General features: G+C 40.1%; 1 long non-coding RNA gene across 1 annotated transcript in view; it reads right to left on the bottom strand.

Moving 5' to 3' along the window:
• Positions 1-13221, bottom strand: part of LOC137466067 (uncharacterized) — a 52362-nt gene extending 39141 nt beyond the window's left edge. Inside the window, exon 1 of the long non-coding RNA XR_010994978.1 lies at positions 12865-13221. This is a non-coding gene — a long non-coding RNA (uncharacterized lncRNA). The remainder of the gene's footprint in view (positions 1-12864) is intronic.
• Between the last annotated feature and the right edge of the window lie 5598 nt (positions 13222-18819).

Below are 18819 nucleotides of genomic sequence, written 5' to 3'. Positions count from 1 at the left end.
TCTCCCTCTCTCCATATGCTCCCAGAAGTGCAGATTTATGCACTTTTGGCAGGTGAGCAATTCAGATTTGGCAAATCTCTCCCCTGATCTTTGGTGTCAACTCTTCGGCACTGCCTTGGCCAGCAGATTCCAGCAGAATCCCACTCTGCTGCATCATTACACCCTGGGATGGGATTTTTACCCTAAATTGTGCAGCAGCCAGGTTACGCCGAGGTGAGAATCCCTCAGTTGTTATTGCACGCGTCTTGGTGCTGACCTTTAAGCCTCTCTTGGTGCAGAACACACATTTTTTTATGCTCACTGAGCTTTTCCTTTCAATCTAGAGGTGAAACTTTATTGTGGAGGTTGTCTCTGTACTTCAGTTTTTGTGAAAACATAACATTTACTTTTTATATTGGAGAAATGTACTGGGAAAGGGCTGTCATGCTTTTTAAATATGAGATTCCTTTTGCCCCAAATTGCTGTTGCTGCTCTTCAATATCCACTCATTTTCTTATGGGGTTTCTTTCCAGGTTCTGCAGGAAGGATAACTGAACTGTGCTTGTAAAAATTAAAAAAACTCCCACAAAACTCATGTTTTGTTGTTTTTTGTTGGCTGGAGGCAGGTGGGGGGGCCATAGCATATTTTATCCCTTCAAAGACTAGAGAGTCTTTTATCCATTTCTGTGCAATGCAGCTTTCTGGCTGTGTGGCACAGGTTGCAGGATTAGCCCAACAAGAAAATCGAGGAGCACCTTGGCAGTTTCAGATAGAAATGCTGCTTAGTAAGTCTGGCACTAAAGAGACAAAAAAGTTTTTCCAAACCTCTTCTATATTTCATGGTGCTTGGAAACTTCTGAGGGGAGAGACTGGCACATCACTCCTCCAGGAGCACTGATATTTCCTCATGGAAGTTCCAGGGAAGCAGCCTCCAGGACACTGACTTTATTCCTTCAACTCTGTTTCAATTCTGCTTTTCCCTTCACTAATTCCAGGCAAAACTGAAGCCACAGCTTCTCTTCATGATGAGAATGCCCTAAAACACCCCAATTAACTAAGGGAAATGAAGGAGACTTCTACCAGGTCACTTTCAATTATTTCTCCTAGAGTTCTTATGTTGAAGCAGAGATTCTTGTTCCCTTTCACTGCTATCATTGCTTTGATGTAAATGTGCTCCATAGAAAACCTTCTCAATTCTCCAACTGCCACTGGGACATGCAAAAAACCACCCAAAACAGCAGAAAAGAAGGCAGAAAAGCAACTAAAGAAATATAAGAATCTGGCTGCCACCTTATTAATGCCTCCTTCAAGTAACCAAACACTTGTCTCAATAAATCTCATCTGTTCCGGAGCACAGTATTTTTTCAGCCTTATTCTTTCCAATATTTTGCCTGCCATTCCTGAATGGTTGCTCAGAAACAAAAGCTTGTCCTTGAGAAGCATGAGAAAGTTACTCTATTTTCAGTCTGGGTTGCCTCCTAATATAAGCACTGAAATGCTGAGAATAATGCAAACTCTCCAGTAAAATACGATGATAGAGTATACCTAGAAATACCTCAGCTTAATAGGTGTTGTGCCATTAACAGTGGATTTTATGGAAGCTAGCAGATGTAAATCTGTCAGGCAGACAAAGATTTACAGTAATATCCCCTGCAGTGAATGGTTTTCATCACATTTAGGACTGTCAGGCAACTCATGGGTTTTCCTCCATCCCTTTAGGCATGAAGGCCCCTTCATTTTATTTAGGAGCTGGGATGTTCACCTTCAGGCATTCTGCACTGCCAGGGGAAGCTCTCCAATGCCTTGTTCCTTTTTATGGATGGAACCCACAGCTCAGGTGACTTTACACATCCTCATTTCCAAAGAACCTTGCCCTATGTGCTGGACATTAAACAGACAAGACCCAACCTTGTGGCACATGCAATTACAGGGTTAAAGCTCTGTCTGCACTACAGTGCCTGCATATTCCCAAAAGCCAAGTGAAAAAGCCCTGCTTTTCTCCCGGGTGGACAGCAGCGGGGTAAGGAGGCTGAAAACCTTTTTGGCAGCTCCAAAAAGCAGTCTGGAAATTATCTATGGGATGCATCCCTAGCAGAGAAGATCACACAGGGAACAGAAATAGGGGTAGCTGTGACTCCACCATTTAAATTTGGGGTTATGGCAGGGGAAATTGATGTCAAAGACTAAAAAAAAAAAAACCACTTTGGAAGTGTGTGATGCCTTCTGCTGAGCAGAGCCTTTCACCCAAGTGTTCACACAAACACATCAGAGCTCTGGAGGATTTCTCCAGCATGGTGAGAGATGCCTTTCTTGGGGTGAAAGAGAAGCTTCACACAAATCAAACTGCAATAACAAAGCAAAGCTTTAATTATACCCCACTGTTTCTGCTCTCTTAACTGTCATCAGTGGCATAATGAGCAATATTATATGATGCACAACGGGCAACCCAACTTTTCAGTACTCATACTCAAAAAGATGAAAACCTCTGGCAATCAGTGCTAAACACAGAGTCTGACTGTGCTAATAACTGAGGTAAAGTATCGCTGTACCATAACACTCCAGATGCAGCAAATCTCAAGCCTAGAAACTCCTCAAAAGCTGAGCAATTATGGGCTTAAATCTACTTCTGATCAAGAACTTGAAAAGCACCCAGTGTCCAAAAGAAAGCCTGTTAGGTGCTTCCTGCAGAGAACCCCTTATCTGCTTCAATCCTAATTAATCCTTCCAGCTGCTTCATTTCCAGCTGGGAAAAAAACCAGCAGCAAAATACCTGCATCTCACAAGTTTATTCACAAAACAGCATCATTCCCAACCAGCCAGCATCATGCCATTCCTAAAAACTCAGTTTTGGCACAAAAGTCCATAAATAATTCACTAGCAACACATTCTAAATGCCACTTACCAATTACCAGTGAAACATAGAGAACATTCCATTGCATCCTGTGGTACTGAAACTTAAAACTGTGATTTCCATGTGAAAACTATCTGCAAGATAAATTCAAATGCACGGAGGCAGCAACATTTAAACTAAATTAAAACACTTTGCAGTTTCCCTTTTTGCCACAAACGCTCTAATGTGCCTTCCATTTAAAGGCTTTTCCTCTATTAAAGTTTCACCATTTCAAATCCTGCTTTGCCCACAGCCTGGCAGGCATCTCCTGTCACCTTCACAGTGTCCCAATGTTATTAAGCCTGAACTTATGGATTGCAAGAGCAGAAGAGGTGATCACAATCTTTAATCTTACTCTCTGCACAAAATGGGTAAATGTAAAGACAACAAATGACAGCATCTCTGCCTCCTCCCTAGAAATGGTTTGCTCCAGTAGTTAATTACATTTACAATTAAAAGTTTGTTCTTTATTTTGATTTTTGTAACGGTCTGAATTGCATTGCTTGAATCCTATAGTGCCTTTGTCATCCAACAGGCCTCCAGAGACCAGCAGCTTCTTTTTACAGCCTCAGCAACTTTGCTTCCTCTTCCTCCCCTGAAAAAAGCTTTAAGACAATGTTTGCAATAAGAATTCTTTGAAGGATCATCATATTTGAAGGTGCAATTTCTCAGGAAGCTTTAGTTCCCTTTCCACTATTTTGATTCATGTGAAGAACAATTATTCAATTAACTCTTTTTCAAATACATTCACAATTACACACACACAGAGAACTTAGATTGATTTCCCCAGCCATGACTCCCTCCTGCCTATATTGGAAAATGTGTTTGGACAAAAGGTTTGCAATTCCTGTTGCAACCCAGAAGGAATTATTCAGTCAAAATCTCCCTGGTTTTTCTTGCTTCAAGCCCACAATTCCAAATGCAGCATCAGACGTCCTATAAAACAATTATACAGAATTTTGTGAAATTACTCACAAAAGGAAAATTTTTTTGCCACTTGCCTATATGAAAAACCCAACTGGGGTCACATACCCAAATTAATGAAAAAAATGCATGGCTACTCAAAACCAGTCACTCAAACATGGATATTCCATAAATATTGTTTCATTCTATGTCCATTCTTCAGCATTTTTCCTGGGATGCTCTGTTAAGCCTCCCGAGATGGAATATCTTTGCAATTTGGGCCATTTTATTGCTAGGAAATGGACACAAAAATGTGAAAACTCTCCAGTAACTTTGTGCTTTCCTCAACATCACCACTGAAACCAGCAGATCCACCCATAATTAAGATGAAGTCACTGTGGGATGAACTGAAATTCAGTATTTTCAGAACTATACGTATATTTTCCCCCCATTCTTGAAAATTAGGACATAAATTCATTTAAAATGTGTGCACTACATGTTCTGCTCATGTTTCAGCTTCACATACCTGCAATATTTTATATGGCCCTGCCTGGGTTCCCCCACAATCTGTAGGAGTGTAATCCCCTTAATCCCATACATTTATTTGCAGAATCTATTCCAGTATGTATCACAGTCAAGTAAAGATTTCCTCCCCTGCTTAAACTACTTTCTTTGTTGGTCTGAAAAACTCAAGATTTAGGGGAAGGAAAGCAGGGGCAAGGAAACCATAAGAAATTAAACAACAGGAAAACAATCCTTTCTACACCTCTGCTCAGAGGAATAAAGGTTATCGCTCTCTGAACTTTGCCAAAAAAAACTTCCTTAAGGAATTTTCTCCTGTGATTCCATCCCCTGGAGCAAAAATGACAGAATAAATACAGGGCAGCTGCAGGGATTTGGCATCGTTTGTTGTGCTGTGTCCCTGGAAAGCTGCAGTAGCTCATGGCTGTGCCCAGGGCCCCTCAGGAGCTGTAATTTCACAGTTTGATTCCCAGCTCTGCCTTGCAGGGCTGCTGCCCTAATGAGTTCCTGGAGCTTCACACACCCTGGGAAAGGCTCTGTCTACTGCAGTTTCCCAACAGGTAATGCAGAAAACATCAGTGCAAAATAAAGGTAAAGCACATCAACACTGGGAGGGCAGGAGAAAGCATCCAGAATGCTTTGGCAGAGGTGGATTTGTCTTTTTCTTTTTCCTTGCTGCTCTGTCATTGTATTTTTCTTGCTGCATTTTTATTTCAGAGCACTGCCACGGTTGCTCTTACCCAGCTGAAGTGCAGGGATCACTTGGGAAGCTGTGGAACTTGGTATTTTTGCATGGGTTACGAGTGCTAATTGCAAACCATGACTTGATGCACTGGGAAGAGCAAGGAAATTGAAAGAACTGGGAATAAATCAACCAGGAAACTTCAGCTGAGGGGAAAAATAAACAATTTCACGCACACAAGCTTTACAATAACTATGAATTCTTTCATATTTCCTTTCAAATCCCTACAAACAATTTTCACTAGTGCCTTTTGGTCAGAGAAAAAATCTTCATACCTGGTGTAACCTCTGTAAGTGCTCATCTTTTACTTTTCACATAACTGTGTGGACATTCAAGAGACATCTTAATAAAGCAGGGATTTATGAAGTCACCTTCCAGCCACTAAAATCTCAAGAGCATTCATCCAGGACGTTGACATTTTTATGTAGCCAGCAGTGAGATTATGGCTGTATGCTTGGCTTCAAATCTTTTACTTTAAAATAAAATAAATCTGGAAAAAAAACCCAAAACACCCAAACCTATGGATCAGCATAAGGAAGATGGTGGATGGCCGTTTCATTCTTACTTTGAGATTTACTCAAAATCTCAAAAAAAAATTTAAGTATTTATTTGGGGTTTAGAAGAATCACAAAAAACCCCACCAACAAATCCAATGAAATAAAGACTAGTTTAAATAGTGCCTCATTGTGTGTTAGAGAGTGCAATGATACAGAGCAGCTTACTATTGTACAGATATTTGCTGTATCACATCATCCAGCTTGCAAATAAAGATGTTTATAGTATTATAAATATAATATATTTTAGTATCTATATAAATATAGATATTTATAGTATCAGAATTGATCTCTTAGGGAGATATCTCATACCCAGCAGCTATTTCAACCTCAAGTGACTGATCTCCACCCTTTGGATCATACAGCTACATTTCATCCACTTCCTTGTCTGCTTTCCCAGCCCATATCTCACCAAATTAGCTACAATTGGGGACCCTCTCATTTAATTTCAGGAGGTGCTTGGGAGAAATGTGTAACCAGGAAAATCCTGCACAGGCAGGATTACCAGTTACCTTCTCATTCTCCATGTGCCTAGAGATGGCTTCTAAGGCTGCCCCACAGACTTCCCAGTGCCTGGAAAGGGCATGAACAGCTCTGTAGCTCTCCAGATCTTCTTTGTTTCCCTTCCTGATATCAGCTGTGAAATTCTCCTGAAGAAAATTCCCAATCACCACAGCCTGCCTAAGATTATCTATGGCACCTTTGCAGTGGCATTGGGCAGCTCCCTCAGCAGCCCTGGAGTCATCCCAGGGACTTGTCTACGTCCCAAATTCCCCCCCACAGGGATCACTTTGGGACAGCAGGCAGAACCTCCAGAGGGAGAAGGCTCATCTCCCACCCCTCTCCCTTCTGGAAAAGAGCTCAGCTGCTCAGGAAGTAAAGTGTGGCTGTCTTTACATTGCTCTCCAATTTGATAAAGCAGGACAGGTCAAGGAAAGCAATTCAGAATGGATAAAGTTCTTCACTTAGCCAGAAAAGCAATCACATTTATTTCTCCCTGAATTTGTCATGAAGATCCAGTGGGCCTGAGGCCAGCATTGCCACTTGAAAAGCACCGGTGTGCCAAAATAAAGGCACAAGGAGCTCCCTGAGGGATATATTAGGGTCTTGTTCAAAACCTGGATTTCTGCTGCTCTGCTTCCTCAAAGCTTCATCTCTTTCCCACTCCAAAAACAAGCACATTTGGGATTACAAACAGAAGGAACAGCACTGGGGCAGGGGGAAAAATGATTAAAATAAGGGCTGTCCTCCCACTACACACAGGTAACACTCTGACAGCTTCTCCAGCTATAATGTCATATAAAAAGCATTCTGAATTAACTTCAGACCTTTTTAATTTCTGATTTCAAATTAAACTTCCTCTAAATGCCCACCCACTTGAAGAAAGACAATTTAATTAATTCCCTGAAGACATATTTGAAGAGACATGAGAGCCACCCCCTTAAGGATAGGCAATAAGTGTTCAGCCCAAAATGGGAGACGAGGAGAAAATACCCACAGAGGATGTTAAAGCCTGTTTTGTGTCATCTGAGGTAAGCAAAGCATCTAAGAATGAAACTGTCCCAGCAGCTTGAAAGGCTGCTAAAAGATCACCTTGAACATCACTTCTGACTCCTTCAGTGACTCTGAAATTGACAGTTCTAGTCATGGTAATATTTTTAACAATTTTGCTGGCTTCATGGGGAAGATTCCTTGCTTTAGCCCACTACTCAGAACTAGACAGAGGTTTTGGTAAAGATAGTGTTAAAAGAAGCCAATTGCAAAAATCTCCAGGCATCTGAACACCTTCAGCACACAGGAGCTGTCATTTACCAAAACAGCCTGGGCATCAATCTTGAGCATAAGAAACCCCACACACCTGATTCTGGGCTAATAAGTCCCACTTTTCAGTTCACTGTTCTTCCATTTTTCACATTTGATCTGGATTTTACTACTCCAGAACCATCAAAGCACCTCATTAAATATTCAAAGGATCACTAAGCCATCAGTCTACAGAAGGAGCCAAAACTGCATTTACTTTCTTCTCTTTAATCTCCCAGACCTTAATTGCCATATTGACAAAAAAGAAACAGTTGTTTACCTTCTAAATTCTCAGGAGTGCCTGCCACATTAATCCTTTTAAGCAGTGTTTCGCCAGCTCCAGAAAGAAGTAAGCAGCATGCAAAGCAGAGGGATACTCCCCTAAGAGGCAGCAAACACACACTGCCTCAAAATTAACCTTGACTATTACAACCTGTCACAGATTTCTTCTTTCCTGGTTCATAAAGCCCAGAGGGTCTTACTCCTCAGAGCAATCAGGAGACTTGGAAAATCATGCAGAAAATGTTTTATAACCTAGATGTGTGCAGGGGCCAAAACAGAGTCAAAGTGTTGGAACAGAGATATCTGAATAATGAGTCCACAGAATCCTAAAGCACAAAGAAAAATTATTTTGTGTTAGACTCCTGACTAATCTGAACACGACCTGCACGCTGCAAATGCAGTGAAACAGTGAATTGTACTAATGAAGTCTGTGATGCTGTGTCCTAAAATGAGCCAGGACTGTACATTTTAGAGCATCAAAAATTTTCCTTCCCCAGACTGAGCTATCAACCACTCTGTACATAAATTGACAGGAGTTGGAAGTTTGTATCTAAAGTGACTTTTGTCTTACAGCTGAAACATTGAAACAAGCATTGCTTCCTGTTAGATTATGCTTAAAATTCAGTTTGCAAAGAAAATTCAATTTATGCAAAAACGAGGACAAGTGCTTTATGTATCAGCATCCAGCTGGAAGCGTGCTGATGGGCTTTAGTCACAATCCCCAATAAACTGGAAAACCCTGAAAGATTTGCAGCTTTTACCCCCATACTGCCCTCTGTCTGCCCTGAGGCAAACCATGGTTCACCAGCGAGTCTTTCCCACTTTGTCTGCAGCAGGAAATACACCCCAAATAGGGAAATAGTGAATTGAAGCAGCTGGTCAATGGCAGGAAATTCAAATCAAGGAGCTGCATGTTTAGGTGCAATCCAGCACACAGCATATGTGATTGCCACTTTTTTGCTGTCTGATGGCTTCCCCTAGTTTTAAAGGTCTCAGAGCCTTTCTATGGCCCCCCACTGCCACCTCTAAATTTTACTGACTCACAGTTTGCCCCAGCATTATTTCAGTCTTGAATTGTTTTGAAGAGGTTTTTTTTTTTTTTTTTTTTTGCAAAAAAAAGGAGGCTGCCATCAAGCCAAAATAAAATCTATTTTGAGAGGAAATAAATGAGAAATGAGTTTTTTAGGTTGATTCCTAGGTTCTGAGCAAGATCAATGAGAATAAAAGGGTACTACTAATATCTTTTTTATATATTTCCTATACATCTCTTCCGACAAGCATAATACAGATAGTTGCTCCAACCTTACTGTTTGGATAGAGTGGCAAGTGACAGGGCCCTTTTCTTTTTGCCAAGTCACTTGATGAGATTATTTAAAAAAAAAAAAAAAAAAAAAAAAAAGCAGGTTTGGAAAAGTAATTTAGGAGAACATTTCATTTCAGAGCTGCTTCCCAGGCATTAATGATCGTTCCATTATGAAAAAGTGTATATTTTTTTTTACTCCACTGCCCAAGACTGGTCTTTGCTTGAGGGATAATCTCTGCTGGCAAACAGTTGCACTGGTCCCATTCATTTTACTTTGGATGGGCCAGAGTTTACAGGATTGTCTAACTCTATTAATATAAATCTATCAGCAGTAGCCAAGAGCCCACGCGCTTCAAAGATCTGTAGCAGCGAATAGGTTGAATATTGGGCAGAAATAAAGAGGGGAAATTGTAAAACTCTTCAATGAGGACAGGTACAACTTCCCTCCTGTTTTCTGTCTGTGTGGACTTCTGCAGCTCCAGAGTGCACACAGCTATTTGCATTCTAACCCAGCAAGCAGCAGGCTAAAAATAGTGCTGAAAATCCACTCTGGATACTGAGCAGTGCTCCAGGAACTTTAAATTTAAGCCCATTTTTTCCCTAGCAATTATAGGCAGTGTCAGAGAAAAGGAACCCAGGGCTTATCACTCTTTGCAGAGATGTTCCTGTTTGCAAGGGAAATCATGTGCCTATAATACATATTAATGCACCAGCATGCCTGTGCATGTTCACTTCAAGCTCCTGGGCGCCTTCCTGCCTTGATGTCTATCCCTTTGCCACAGCTGGAAATAAAATAATAAACAGGAAGTGGAGCTGCATTTGCCTTTCAGACACTGCCAGTGAAGGCTGTCCCAGGCACCACAAACTTTTAAATTCGATCCCTGGCACCGCAACTCTGCAGAGCCCACTGTGCTAACTATGCACTGAGAGGCCTGGTTTAGATATGCACTGAAAAATTGTAGACCTGAGTGCAAGGTATAAATCACCAGAACACGAGATCAGATTGGCAAAATGCTGCTAATACTGAAAAATCTACCTGAAAACAAGAGGACCACTAGTAACACCAACCAGAACAGAGGACTGCCCTGACAGTGAGCTTTTCAGAGGGCTGTTGCTCACTCAAAACATTTCTATTTTAACATCAGGGTAAACGGTAGCTAGAGCATGCTGTGGCATAGCATTTATTGCTGGGTTACCTGACAAACCCCAGAAATATTCTCTCATTCATGTTTGCTTTTCAGTGTCTCCCCCAACCTCTGAAAACAAGGCTGGTCTCCCCACCAGGTTTTGAAGCAAGAGCACTTTCTAAGGAGACCAAATCCATGTCTCAACAAGCCACTGGCATCTCCCATCACACAAAGAGAGGAACAAAACCCTGAAAATGCCATCAATACATCTCTTCAGTGACAGAACTGCTGTTAAATGTGTGGATCCTGGAGAGAGTTGGTTTCTTTCATCAACAGCTTTTATTTCTAATTACTGAGAGGGGAAAGAAAATACATGTTAGGAAAAAAACAGCTTTTAAGGAAAGGTTCCCACTTAGCTTTTTCAAAAAGAAGCTGTCTGGGTGGAGGCCCTGAGGTAACCAAATTTTAATTTCCACAAAAAACATGCTCAGACCCTAGATCACGCACACCCCCAGCTATTACTCTCTTTCCTAGAGAAAAAAGAAAATCAGAAACTCCTCAATGCAGGAGTTGTGCCGTAAAGAATGCTAAAATGAAGTCTACAATACATGGGAGACGCCAACAACACATTAAATATCATTCCTTTGTTTTCTCCATGCTCCAAAGCTACACCTCCAGGATTTTTGTGACAGGCAGTCAGTTTGTTTCCTTTAATCTCCACTTGGATCTGTACCTTGGCATTTTCTCCAAAGTCCTGCCCTACTTTTAGCAGCAGCAGGGCAAAAACACACAAAGAGGATAAACAAGCTGTCTCTTGTTGAATCTCTAGAAAAGGAGTTGTGTCCCAGCTGGGATGGAGGTACACGAGACACAGAGAGTAAGGAGTTGGAGTTAAATGAAATACTATAAATAAATTAATTAAATAGAGTTAATAAAATACTATAAAAGGAAGATAAGGAGGGAGACGAGCTCAACAGACACAAAACCTGAAGTCAGTCTTTGTGAGCCAGTATCTGTGTGCTATAGTCAGAAATCCTGACTGTGAGAAAAACCTAGGAATCTCCCCACAAAAGAAACATTAATATGAGAGGGGGCTTTGCTGTGCAAATGAAAAGTGGCATAATTGTTTTCCTCAAATGTGCACAGTCCTAAAATAATCAGTCACAATGTGCAGATTTGAGGCTCTGCAACTCTTTGTAGTAAAATCATCATTCTAAGGGACCACACAGAGCACTTTTCAGAGTAGCATGTCTTATTTCATGGACTAAAATAATTAAAATCTTCATTAAGCTACAGGCACACAGCTACCTCTGCAAATCTGAGATTGTCAAAACTCACTTTATCTCATCTATCATAACTTGATGACCTTTAGAAAGCCAAATGTGCACCATGCAATCATTTTGCTGTGAATCTGTCTCACCAGAAACTGTTGCCACACAACAATTTACTGTAAAATACAATGTAATCTATTGCGTCTTTTTAGTCCTCTGTCCACACAGTTCACCAGTCACTTTTAAAGTGATCAGAAACACTAGCCATGTTTTAATCAAAAAAGACACTAAGAAATGCCCTGTTTTCAAAGCAGGATAAGCATTCCCAGCAAGAGTTCCTCTGAAAAATGAAAAAAATAATGAAAAAGTGCAAACTGTAAACACTCAAACTGCATGTATAACATTACTGCTTCCCTTTGTCCGTTTAAAGATTTATTGTCTTGAAGATGTTGCCTCTCAACACTCACCACAGCAAGGTTGTATCATGCTGACAACCCAGCCAAGGCTCACAGGAGAAATAAATGAGAGTTCCTGAAGAATGAATTGAGTTTCTCTTGACTTCACAGTCCCTCTCTCCAAGTTCTATTCCTCCACCAGGAGATGAGAGGCTGGAACACATTGTGGGAATTGTTATTTAAGAGCAAAGTACTGCTGCAGTACACCTCTTTTTAAAAGGATGATCTTAATTTTGATAGATATTAATATTCCAAGCTATTAAAATTGCTGGAATTCAGACAGCTTGCAACATTGCTATAAAAATCACTTTCTGCTCAAAACACATGGTGAAGTTGGTCCCACTGGAATTGGACCAGCAGGGCACTTTTTTTTTTTTTTTTTCCATTTAGAAAGTGATATTTGCATTCCTTGTTCCAAAACATGCCAAAATCCAAACCAGACCTCCACGGGGCCTGTGGTGCATTGCTGGTGCTTCAAAATCCAGCTCTCTTTGGCCTAAAATAATCAATGTATCAGGGTAAGAAGTGGAAAATATAGCAAAGAAAGACAGAAAGAAATCAGCCTACATCCCATGCATGGGATTTTTGCTCCTCCAGTTTTTTTTTTGTTTGTTTGGTTTTTTTTGGTTTTTTTTTTTTTTTTTTTTTTTTTTTGCTCCAGATGTTCCAGAAAAATCAGAATGGAAGAACTCCCTCTTAATAAAATAAAAAAATATTGGCTACAGTGTAATACCTCTCTCCTGCTTCATTGCTGCACAAAGAAAACCAGAATTGGTGGTTTTGTGAGCAGTGAGGGAAGCAAAAACAATTAAAAACCAGCAAAGAATTCTCCATACACTAGAATCATTAAGGAGAACATTAGTGAGGAAGAAAAAAAAAAAAACCACTTCATGAATACAACCTTGCTTACAACTGCCTACACATGTTTTTGAAAAGACTGTCCCCAGTTTATCTTACCTTCATGCAAAAATAAGATGTTTTACACCTCCTACAAGCCAAAAATTACCATAGAATAGCTGCTGCCATTCTGGCTTACCTCTGAAGCCATCACTTCATCTAGCCATGTCTTAAAACACATTTCAGCATTACTGGCACCATCCTAGGCAGCACAGCACTGCAAAATTTCTCTGACTGTAATTAAGCAGCTCATTTCCTTTTATTTAATCCTGAAAAGCAATAAGGTGCTATTAGCAGGTGGAAGTTTTAATGCCAGTTTATTAGCAGCACTGACTCGGTGCCTGCTGATAGTTACTGTGAAGGCCAAAAGGGTAACAAGGCTTGGCTGGGATGCAGCAGCTTGCCAGGTGTTTTCCTTGTGGCTGATGGAGCAAAGCCAATTGAAATTATCAGTTTTTAGCCTCTAGCAACTCTTCCTTGCTACATGGAAACTTGATTTTCCTTAAATACAAAATTAAAAAAAAAAAAAAATTTCCTCCTGTCTCTCACTGCCACAACTGCTACATAATTTCTAATCATTAGATCCAGTAGCAGCCAGCTTTCTCTTTGATTTCAACAGCTTCATCACAAAATAGGAGTACAAGGATAGTGTAGCACTTTAATGTAATAAGGATCTGTTCAACAAAATAAAGTTTCACAGCTTTTTGAATTCTGTAAACAATATTTAAGGCACAGAACAGGTGTTAACATTTTTCTGGAGGAATTTTAATTACCTAATTCATATCTGTAGAGTTTTAATAAAATAACAAAAATATGATTAAATGTGAGGCAAGCAGCATGCATGGATAATGAAAGAAATACACACTGTAGTTCTGGACTGAATACACAGGTATTTGGTCCAAAATAAAGCAGATGGCAAACCAAACACATAAGCAATCACTTTATCTTGCAGTTCCTGTTGTTCTCTGATTGCTTTTATTTATTTTGTGTATGTAAAATTAGGCAGATGAAAGACAGAGGTGAGAGATTCGTGTTCCCCAAATTCATTGTTAGAGGGAAAAAAACCAAACAAATTCTCTTATGCACAGCAGTGTCAGCAGTGTCCTGAAAAACACATTCTTCAAACCCAAGTAAATGATATTATTTGAGTTTACAGGTTGTTCCCTTGTACTTCTTCCTCTTTAGGAATACACCCTAACTAGAGAGTTCACCAAAGCGTGACTCTGGTCTTTTAGGGTTGTCCTTTTAACCACGTATGTGTCTCTACAAGTATTTCAAAGGGTTCCAAAGGCCAGGGTGAAGTTCTCACCACACTGATACCAAAAGCAGCCCTGGCAAAGCCATGATTTTACAATAAAATAGCTAACTAATTCCAAATAGAATAATAACCACTGTGGGCAGGGAGAGCAGGGGGATTTCTGTGCAACAGAGACAATTGAAAATTATTTTCCAGATGAATTCTGCTTCCCGAGGAGTTTGTGTGTTTGGGGGCTCCGGAGTCGCAAAGCATTTCAGGCAATTTATTTGAAAATCATTTTATTAAACTGCTCAGCCTCATTCCCTGCCTGTCCATTGTACTGCATCTCCTGTTCAGAGCCCTGTCATTCTCAGAGGGCTGCTAATGACAACAAAAATCTCTATTTCTTGTAGAAACTTCAGAGAGAGAAAGCTGAAGTATCCTACAAGTACAGGAGATACATTAGGACCCTTGGAGTGTATAATTGTGACATGGAGACAACAACTGCTTTGGGCCATTTTTTCCCAGTGTTTGTCCCTCTCCACGGTGAAAAAACACATCCAACCCTTAATATGAAGTTTGAATTTTCCACATTCCAGCCTGTGTCTGTTGTCTCTCATCCTGTCACTGTGCCCCTCTGAAAAGAGCCCAGCTGTCCTGACAGTTTCCATCCACTCCATATCTCACCAGCTGAGCTGCAGCCACAACAGCACCAGAGATTGTGCCAAAGGCCAATCAGGTAAACAAAAAGCACTCATCTGATCCTAAAAGACACCCAGGGAATGCCTTTTTTGCACTGGAGAAATCTGCACTGGCTCTTTCCACTGACCTTGTTCACGTGTATGGAGATGGAGGATCTGCTCCATGACCTGCCCAGGGCCTGAAGCGAAGCTAAGCAGAGGTAATTGCCTCTTAAGCGCTCAACTCATCCTGAAACCAGTCAAGATTTTTGCAAGGTTTCCCTCTGGTTTGCAAATGTAAACAAGGCCCAGTTCATTGCCATCATAGTTATTATCATCTAATAGTAATAGTAATATCTATCATCAATATCTGTCTTCTGAAGGAACCTCCAATATTCCTCAATAAGCAACTTTTTTGCTGTTAAATTGTTTGAAATCCAGCAGTAGCACTATACAATGCATTTTTATTAGCACATTAGCCAAGAAATGATTCCAGAACATAACAGCTTTTCTGAAGTGGATTTCAATCATGATCAATCATTCAGTAAACTCTAACAGAATTTCCTCTTTCTGCACATTCTGTTGAACAGCACTGCATGTTTTCCTGACTAAGGCTTATGGTGGCCAAAAGGCATCTCTGAGAAGACTATACTGTCAAACTTGGGCATGGGGGATATGGTGTGTGCTTTAAAAGGCAGAGTTGTTCTTGAAGTTTATCCCCCTCTGCTATTATTTCATTTTCCTTCAACATAGCAGTCTTTACAAGAATGGCATATAATCATTTTTCAAAATATATTTTGACATATTGATCAAGTAATCACAGCCACCAGTTTTAGCAATTAAGTGAAATATATATTTAATTTTCTCAATGTTCTTCTGCTCAGTTTTTTCAATGGTGTTTTGCTTTTCCCCTCAATGCAGTCCAGCCCTATAACAGCCTTCTATTAATATACAAATTGTGTTTGAGCTGCCCAGGAATCCAGTTGGCTGTGCAGCAATCCTACAGGCACTTGGCAGAGACAAGCACTCTTCCCTAGCTAATCCAGAAATATTTCTCATTCTGTAAAATCATCAGGGTCCAAATCAGAGTGAAATGTGGACTGCAACATCCTCCCTGCAGGCAGGTGCTAAAATGGCCAAGGCTGTACCTGTTCTGCAGCCGAGCAGAGGGCACTGCAGTCCAAGTGTGAGGCCTCTGACAAACCCCACACAGATTTAAATTAATTCCATCTGATCCTGATGAAATGTTAAGTCAGGACAAATGCAGTAATCCTGTAATCACTCCAATTATTGTGTCGTTTCAGAGCAAGGTACAGTCTTGTTTCAGCCTCTTCCCGTAAAAATAAAATTAAGTCATTTATCATTTGGAATTATCCATGGCCTTATCACAACTTGTAATTCATAGTATATTATATGCCTCACTTTTCCTTGGAAATTTAAATTTAGCACATGGACCTTTTTTTATTAGACAATAATCACCCAATGCTTCCAGTTTAGTAAAAGCTCACAAAGTAACAGGAATTGTGTTAGATAATGTGGCACAATTCATCCAGTCTAGAAGAATACTTTCCAAAAAGTAATTAGTTATTTATATTCTTTGACTAAATTAAGACTAGCTAGTACTGTTAAGATTTATAACAGGACCTTGGTGTGTGGGATTCTGAGAAAGTGGCCTACGAGCCTAAATTTTCTTTTAACATGTATGTTAGCACCTTCATATACATGAGCATATATGCACAGAGCTTACCTATGGGAGAAAAACTATTTTTATTTAAAATATTTTATTAAGATGTGTTCATTTGTCTCTTTCTCTTTTTTTTTTTTTTTTGGTTTTGTTTTGTTTGGTTTTGTTTTTTTTTTGTTTGTTTGTTTTTGTAACATATCTCTAACACTGTACAACCAGGGTGTGACTTTCAAAAACAGACAAGGGAATGTTCTATTCCTTTTGAAACAAGAGGTCTAAGTTTGCTTTTATTAAAAATCTGTGGCACTAGGCTCCAAAGAAAATAGTTAGACCAAGTAGGTGAGTGATTTTAAAATCTCTCCCCTGCTGGACACAGGGAACAATGAACAGCAGCAAGAATGGATCTGTTAAAAAAATAAATAAATAAATATGTATATATTTCCAGAGAAGCCCAGTTGCAAATTTGAAAACATTACAAAGTGAGAAACGGGAGGGAATGTAAGAGATTCAACACAGTTGGATCTAAGTAAAGAATCTGACAGAGAGCTTCACAAATATCTTGCAGAGAAGAATTCACCCAAGTAAGCTTGAATATGGATGCCAAGGTACAGAAAGCCAACTAAAATCGTTTGGTCCAAAGGTAATAACAAAGTGTCACAGGGAATTTTCTGGACAGCTTCTTTTTTCCAATATTTTCCAAACTTTGCCAGGAAAAGCCTGAGGTTTAAGAGTTTATTTGAGAGCACAGGTAAAGAAGATCAAAGTGGAAAGGGATGAGGAAAATCTAGAAACAACATGGCAGATCAACCATGCAAGAAAATTCAGCAGCACCCAAGTTTTGTGTAAAGATGCAACTGTCATTTAAATCATTCTGCCTCTTGCCATTTTTGTTTGTCTCCTTCCACAGGTACAGCTTGTCTTTCTGACAGCCTTGTCTCTGGAACAAGGCTTGTTATTTCACTGTGTGTTTTATTCAGTTTCCAGCAAAATCAGTCCCTGAATGGATGAGATTCCTCACGGTATTACTTCAATATAAATGTTAAACAACAATATTATTGTTATGCTATATAGCTGATCCACATCAAGGGATTTGGAGTTGATTCATTCATCATTGTCAGGCAGGCAGTTTAAATTCCATTCAAGCCCACATGCAACAGCCCAAGAATAATGTGATCACTTTTTAAGGTTGTGAAAGGAAAAGGGGTCTTGGGAGCAATTCAGAATGGAAGAAGCTCACTTAAAAGCTGCAGTCAAACTGGAGCTCTAGAGCTTAATCCAAATTACTGTCCTTTATTGGCTGCACCTCTGGGCTGGACTGCAGCCCCAAAGATTTGTCTGCAGGGCACTCCTCAAGCTGTTGTAGGAGTGAAACACTGGGGAAAGACTTCCCTGTGCTGCCCTGGACCTTCTGCCACGTGCCAAAGTCAGGTGCCATGGGCTGGATTCAGCTGAACAAGGTGAAAATTGTTCCCAAAGGGACACAGTGCTGTTGCAGTAAGGTAGAAAAATTATAAAAGAAAGGTCTCATAAAATCAGGCCTTCTCAGATAGATCAGTGGCTGGTCATTTCTTCTAAGGGAAGCTAGCACTTTGCAAGTTCCCATGTCAAAAGTGAACAGTTCATTAACATAACTATTAACATTACATAGCTATTAACATTAACATAACTATTAACATAACTATTAGCATTAACATATCTATTCCTGGGTAAAAAAAACTAGCACCTACATAAACATTAAATCTATCCCATGACAATCAGCTAAGAAAATATGTAAACAAATTAAGAATAGAGAGATTTGATGGACAAGTAAAATACCTTTTACTAACCAACAGAGTAATTGGCAAGAAAGCTACTAACCAATTGGAGTTAGACATGAGGTCTGTAAAACCATATAAAAATGAGGTATGTGAATAAAGAAGAGACTTTTTCCTGCATGAAGGAAATGGACTCTCACATGATTTATTCCAATACAGTGCCTGCTGCCACAGAGGTCAGTGACATTTTGTAGGCAGCTGGCACTTGGAGATGTCAGGTGTTGGATTTTTGGGTTCTTCGCAGCATGGTCCTGAGAATTTCCTTGACTTGAACTCACTGACAGCCTGCAGGGCAACCCAGCAAGAGAAGCACTGCCTTGCCAGAGAGGGAACAACATCTAATTCAAGCATATTTGTCTGGGAAACAAAAATGCTGAGCTGTCCAGTGGGCTCCCTTGTCCCCTCAGCCATCCAGCAGATTCAGACTGAAAGGTTTCATCAAGTATTTCCTAGAGACCACAGGATTTCTTCGGTATGAATGCTTCTTTCTGCACTCAAATTAAACCTTCAGTGCCTTTCTGCCCTCAGCACTCCACTTTCTCCCCTGCAACAACATGTAGACCTAAAATTTTCTTCTGATTGATATAATTTCCTAGAAACCTTTCAGGAAGTCCTTCTGCTTTACCCAGTCACCACATTCCACCTGAAACAGCATCCCTGCCATCAAAATCAAACTGCA

The sequence above is a fragment of the Anomalospiza imberbis genome, chromosome 2, assembly GCF_031753505.1.
Source record: "Anomalospiza imberbis isolate Cuckoo-Finch-1a 21T00152 chromosome 2, ASM3175350v1, whole genome shotgun sequence".
Taxonomy (NCBI): Eukaryota; Metazoa; Chordata; class Aves; order Passeriformes; family Viduidae; genus Anomalospiza; species Anomalospiza imberbis.
This window is presented reverse-complemented; position numbering and strand designations above follow the sequence as displayed.